Source organism: Oryzias latipes, chromosome 7 (genome assembly GCF_053564925.1).
Source record: "Oryzias latipes strain Hd-rR chromosome 7, Olatipes_Hd-rR_3.1".
Taxonomy (NCBI): Eukaryota; Metazoa; Chordata; class Actinopteri; order Beloniformes; family Adrianichthyidae; genus Oryzias; species Oryzias latipes.
Window position 1 is genome coordinate 9,137,397 of NC_136243.1, and position 5,987 is coordinate 9,143,383.

The window sequence follows — 5,987 nt, forward strand, 5'->3', positions numbered from 1 at the left end:
AATGAACCATTTGGGAGGATTCTAAGTTCAAAGTATTCCTTATCCCTCATCCTAGATGGGGATGAAAAACAGATGAACAAACACACAAAGTTGTTTCTAAAACGGTAAAAAGGTCAATCTGAGTTAACATTTAAACATACATTTAACTAAATACATTTAAACAATGATAATAATAAAAACAATTTTCTTCACACAACACCATTCTCCAGCAGCTGCACTGACTTCCATTAGCCTCCAGAATCAAAATTAAATTCCTCCTTTACATCTTCGAGGGTTTCCATTACCTGGCTCCTCCTCATCTTTCCAACCTTCTCCACATGAATACTCCCTCTTATTCTCTCCAGTGATCTTCTTCTGTTTTGCTGTCTATCCCGCCAGCTGGTCTAGTTACCACAGAGAGCTGAGCCTTCAGGCGCTTGGCTCCCAAACTCTGGAATTCTCTCCCTCTTTGATTGATTTATTTTATTTTAAGCATCAAAGCAATAAAGAATGTACACAGATTTATCAAATTCATTACGGAAATTATTAAATGCATAGATTAAAAAAACAGAAAATAAAAAAAGCAAAAAAGACACTTAGATCACGTTTAAACTGCCACCGCAACGGCTCAGGTGGTAGAGCGGGTCGTCCAATGATCGAAGGGTTGACGGTTCGATCCCAGCTCCCCCAGCCAGCTGGCATTGTGTACTTGGGCAAGATACCTCACCCTCCCTGCCTCTGGCACAGCTCCACCGGTGTGTGAATGTGCAGGACTGTCCCGGTGATGGTCAGAGGCTCCTTAGGCGCAAACCACGCCTCTGTCTGTCTGCCACAGGGCGGCTGATGCCACATCAGCAGCTTACCATCATCAATTATGAATAAGGAGTGAATGAATAATGGTGCTTTGAGCACCAAGAAAAAGTGCAGATTATTATTACTTGCTTAGTTACATTTTGTGATCATTAACTAAAGTCAAGTCTCCCTCATGAACTCCTTAACTTTGTTTCTCTCTCATCTTTCAAATCCAAACTCATAACTAATCTGTTATATTCTACCTTTTCACTCCCAGTTCACTGTTTATTCTTCTGTCAGCTGGTTTTATTGACTTTTTCATGCTTTTGGTGATTTTATTGGCTGTTGCTTTTATGTACAATATCCTTGAGGTGCCGGTACCGGGCCGCGGGACACTTGGCAGCGGGCCGCGGGAAATTTTGGCACCGGGACGCACAGAAAGAAAAAATAATTTCCATTTTATTATTTTTTTCGAAAAAAACGTTTTATTTTGAAAAGTGACCGGATTCTCTCTGTTACATCCGTCACACTTAACGCACGTCAAAGTCGCAACACTAAACATCACGTGATACACACCTTGCGTTGCACCTCAAACCCCCCCCCGGTCCGCGGTAAACGTGCCATGCGTTGTACTGGTCCGCGGGGACAAAAAGGTTGGGGACCACTGCTTTAAAGGATCAATAAGCACAAAAGTTGAAAATAAAATCATACTGATCGAAAAATTAAATAAAAAAATCCACATTCTTCACTGTTTGAAATATTGTAACTCTCTCTGTACAGATTGAGATGATAATTTCTCTTTTTAATGTGAGTCAGAGATTTCTGACTAAAGACTTATTTCATGTTGAGTAAAAAACTTTAAACTTTATTAAATTAACATTAAAATATTCACAAAGAAAAGATGTTCCCATTTATTTTGAACAAATTCTCAATATATTGACTTAAGTGTCTTTAGAAAAGAAATGTTGAACATTTTTACCTCTGATGACATGTTACTCTTTTCAAATAATCCACATTCTGTAAATGAAACAGCAACAAATTATGAATAAATTCTCCTCCATATCAGACTAGTCAATTATTTGGAATAAATTTGTTTTATTATCACTGAACAGTATTGCAGAGCGAAGACTCTCACTACCAGTCAAATCAGCATTATCAAATATCTAGGTATTTATTTTTCCCCCAAATTATCAGAACTGGTGCAGCTAAACTACCCCATTACTGAAAAGCATACAGGACTATCTAGCCCACGGGTCAACCTGCCTCTGCCCCTCATGGGCAAGGTAACCACGGTTGAAATGAAAATTTTGCTAAAGTTAATGATCTGTTCTTGATGATCCCCACACAACCGCCATTAAAGTGGTTCAAAACATTAGACTCATCCATATCAAGCTTCTTATGGAACAATTAACCTGCTAAAATTAGTCTAAAAACTTTAAAATCTGCAAAAAGCTGTGGTGACTTAGTTTTATAAGACTGCTTCCAAAGTATTAATATAAACGCCACTTTAAAAGCCTGGTGAGAATTTCAAGTATCAAAATCCTCACTTTTACCATGCAAAATGACGCCCATCTGGAACAACCCAGACATCCATAAACAAAAAAATGTTACACTTCCCATCTTGGCAAGCAGGGGGTGTAGCATTACTAGAGCACTTAATTATTGATAGAAGATTCATAACACTCCACGAACTTCAAGAAAAACACGGAATAAATAACTTTTTGGAACATAAGCAACTTAAATCTATAATTACTAAAAAGTTTAAATACAAAGACAACGACCTAGAACTACCAGAACTAGTTAATTTTCAGTGATTACAACTCTCTCCAAAACATACAATCTCTTATGTAACCTAGATAATAACTGTCCCCTACTCCATCCCTGGTAGGGGGTGCCAGGCCCTCGGCAGTTACGAGTTCCTCGGGTGCTGGCTCTCCACGCAGGGATTACAAAATGGGTTTATTAAGACATACCTCTGCTGTGTCAGAAGACACATAACCCCATGTTGTTACAGTAAAATATGTTCAACACAAGAGGCCTTCAGCTCTCATCTGTTTGCTCAGCTGTTGGACAGGACAAGTTGACAAAAAAGCATGAGGTCATCAATGGAGTTAAAGAGAAGCAGGAAGGTCTTCAAAAACTTCTTCATCATTCTGCTCCTGAGAAAAACACAGAACTGATCACTCTGACGCTTTGTTCTACTTTAGAAGAACAGAATATGAACTCAGCTCATGTTTCATGGAAAAAGTCAGAATCAGTCATAGTCTGTGTCTGTAACAGTATGTGTTTCTGTTGTCACCTTGTGTTCTGGTCCATATGCAGACTGATGCAGTGATGACTGAGAGTGCTGCTAAACCCACAGGAACATAGATGATCCTCCACCAAACACCTTCAAGGAGAATCAAACCATTCAACACATTTTCTCAGTAAAATGGAACACAAACATCATCACCACTTTGATGCTGATGACACTTGACTTTTCTTTTTTTATCCTCCAGAGAACACGACTGTGTCAGCTCATGTTTCTGTCTATCCGACATCCGACAACCTTTTTATTTTTTTTGTGACTTCATCTTCAGACGATGCGATGACATCAACCACATACCTGCTTTAGAGAGATGATCTGTTGCAGCTGATGGTTTGGATGTAGACAGAACTGATTCTATGGTTGTTGTGGATTCAGCTGCAGATGTTGATGCAGAAGATGGTTTGGATGTTGGTTTAAGTGTTTTACTCTGTGATCTGACATCATTTTCTGAAAGACGAGAAAGCAGAAGTTTTATGAAACAAGTGTCATCTGATGTATGTGAGAAAATCTATAAAAATTTGTGATTTTCTATTGAAGAAATATTTAGCAAATTTTTGCTCACACAGCCTCTGATTAGATTTGTCAATATGAAAATACCATCATTTTTAGATATATAAACTAGAAAAGATCAAACAATAGAAGTCTTCATATTTATCTGCATTTCAGTTGATGTATGTTTCAGTCTCACAAACTTAAAGCTTCAAATATTAAAATCAAAACTTACTCTTTATAACATTCAGTGCAACCTGAAAACCTGTAACCTGTTTTCCTGATGTGCTGAACTGTCTGCAGGTGTATCTTCCAGCATCTTCATCTGTGATCTTCTTTATCACCAGAGAACATTTCTCTGTAAGACTCAGTCTGTCTGATTTAGATCCAACATCTTTGTGAATCTTCCTGTATTCAAACAGGGTAAATGTTCGTTTGGTTGAATTACTGTACAGCCAGGTGATCCAGTAACATCCATCATTGAAATCATTTCCATTTTCACATTTCAAAGTGACTTCATCTCCAACTCCAACAGTCTTCTGTCTGAATGTTTGAGCGTCTACAGTTTAGAGAAAGAGAGAAACACAAACATGTTGTGTTGATCCTTTTCATGAACATCTTAGACATTTAACATGCATGTTTAAAGAATACACGGAAGTCAATGTGGTTAGCAGCCTGCTGTCATTAGCATTAAGAACACAACAAGTCATGTTCCATGCTTTCAGAAAGGTCATGTTTGAATCTCTGTCATGTTTCTTACCTGTAAATGTGAGCATCCATGTCAGAAACAGAGGGAAGTGAAGTGATGTGAAGTCAAACATTGTTCTCTCCTCTGCTCTTCTCTGTCTCCTCTTCTCTCAGTCTTTTCTGTCAGAGGCTGAAGTCAACAACAACCCACAGTCTGGAGAGAAATACATCCATTTCCTGTGGTTAGTTTTTCTTCCACTATGTCACTTCAGAAGTTGTTTTATCAAGTACGCCCATCAAATATTTTTTTTTATTATTCTCCTAATTATAGCGTCATCAGTCTTCCTCTCCTCTTGTCTGCTATTGCATCCTCTTTCACAGTCATCACTTACATTTGTTCAGCTGTCTGTTTTTTTCCATTGATCTCTAGTTTTCAGACAGAAAGTTGTTTCTCTACAGATCTCCAGCCTTTTGTTTCTAATCCTGTTCTTGTTTCCTAATCCTGTTTGGACCCTGATCTGTCCAGGAGTCTTTCCTCTCTGTCTTCTCTCTGCATCACTGCTGGTCTTGTGAGAAAAACCCTGGTTCTGGATTGTGAGAACTGTTGGTGGATGAGGTCTTGGAACTTCATGATAGCTTCTGAATAAAATACCAAGTCAGCTGACTTGGGATTGTGACTTCAACCAAATGCAACAACAATCAGAGGACACAATACATGACGAGTTAGCTCTTTTTTTAATCCTCTCACCATGTTCTAGAAAATCTAATTTATTGATTGTTATTTGACCGTACACACTGCAAAAACTGACACTTAAGAAATAAAAAGACTTGTTTTGAGAAAATTGTCTTATTTTTTGTCTTGCAAGAAAAATAATCTTATCAAGAAAGTTTGTTAGCTGCAGAATATTCTTAGTTTAAGAAAGCATGTCTTAGACTGCAGTTCTTTTAGAAAATTTTAATTTTTGGTAAGATCATTTTTCGTTCCTCATTGGTAGTAGATTTGGTTTTCAAGAATCAAGAATTTCAAGATTTGGTTTTTGTTGCTTATTTAAAGAACATTTTTGATTAAATTCTAGAGCACTCACATTCTAACCAAAATAGGTTCTGCAGGCCAAATTTGGCCCGCCAAGTCTGCGGTGAAGTGTGAAGCAAGTGAAGTGTTTATGCAAAACTCCTTAACTTCCCATACATTGTCGATGGCAGGGGTGGACACATATTTGGGTAGAAGGGCCAGACCAGGAGCAGATACATGGAGTGAGAAAAAAATCACATTGAATCTGGTTGAAAACATTTGGATTGAAAATAATATTTTAAAACAGAGTATTTTGGAGTTTTTAGGTCAAAATTTGTTATCATTTTAGAGCCAATTCCACCAAAGGCTTGATGTACCTCATGTAAAACTTGGAGAAATGCTGCATTCATGTGGGATTTGACTGATAGAAGAATGAAAAACAACAAATCTTCAAATACAACCCAGTCTTGTTCTAAAATGTGTGGTAGCTACGTTTATCCACATGGAAGAACTCATGAGTTGTACAAAAACGACCCCTAAATTGTGAGGTGGAGACGTTTCATTTTCCTTTTCATTTTCAATGAGCCTTCTCAGGATCACATGACTTTCGAAGTTTTGCCTGCTCTGAAAAAAAATATTTGTGGAGGCTTGTTCATTTTTCGGTGGAACATCCCACAAAACAAGATATTTTGAGGACTAATTTTTATTTTGACAACATGT

At 37.7% G+C, this 5,987-nt stretch overlaps 1 long non-coding RNA gene across 1 annotated transcript; it reads right to left on the bottom strand.

Annotated features, from left to right (window-relative positions):
- Nucleotides 1–1,570: 1,570 nt before the first annotated feature.
- Nucleotides 1,571–5,477, bottom strand: LOC110015394 (uncharacterized). The gene is made up of 5 exons (XR_013657401.1): nt 4,329–5,477; nt 3,804–4,127; nt 3,377–3,526; nt 3,071–3,160; nt 1,571–2,930 (listed from the first exon to the last, which is right to left on the bottom strand). It is a non-coding gene; the product is annotated as an uncharacterized LOC110015394 (long non-coding RNA).
- Nucleotides 5,478–5,987: the final 510 nt, after the last annotated feature.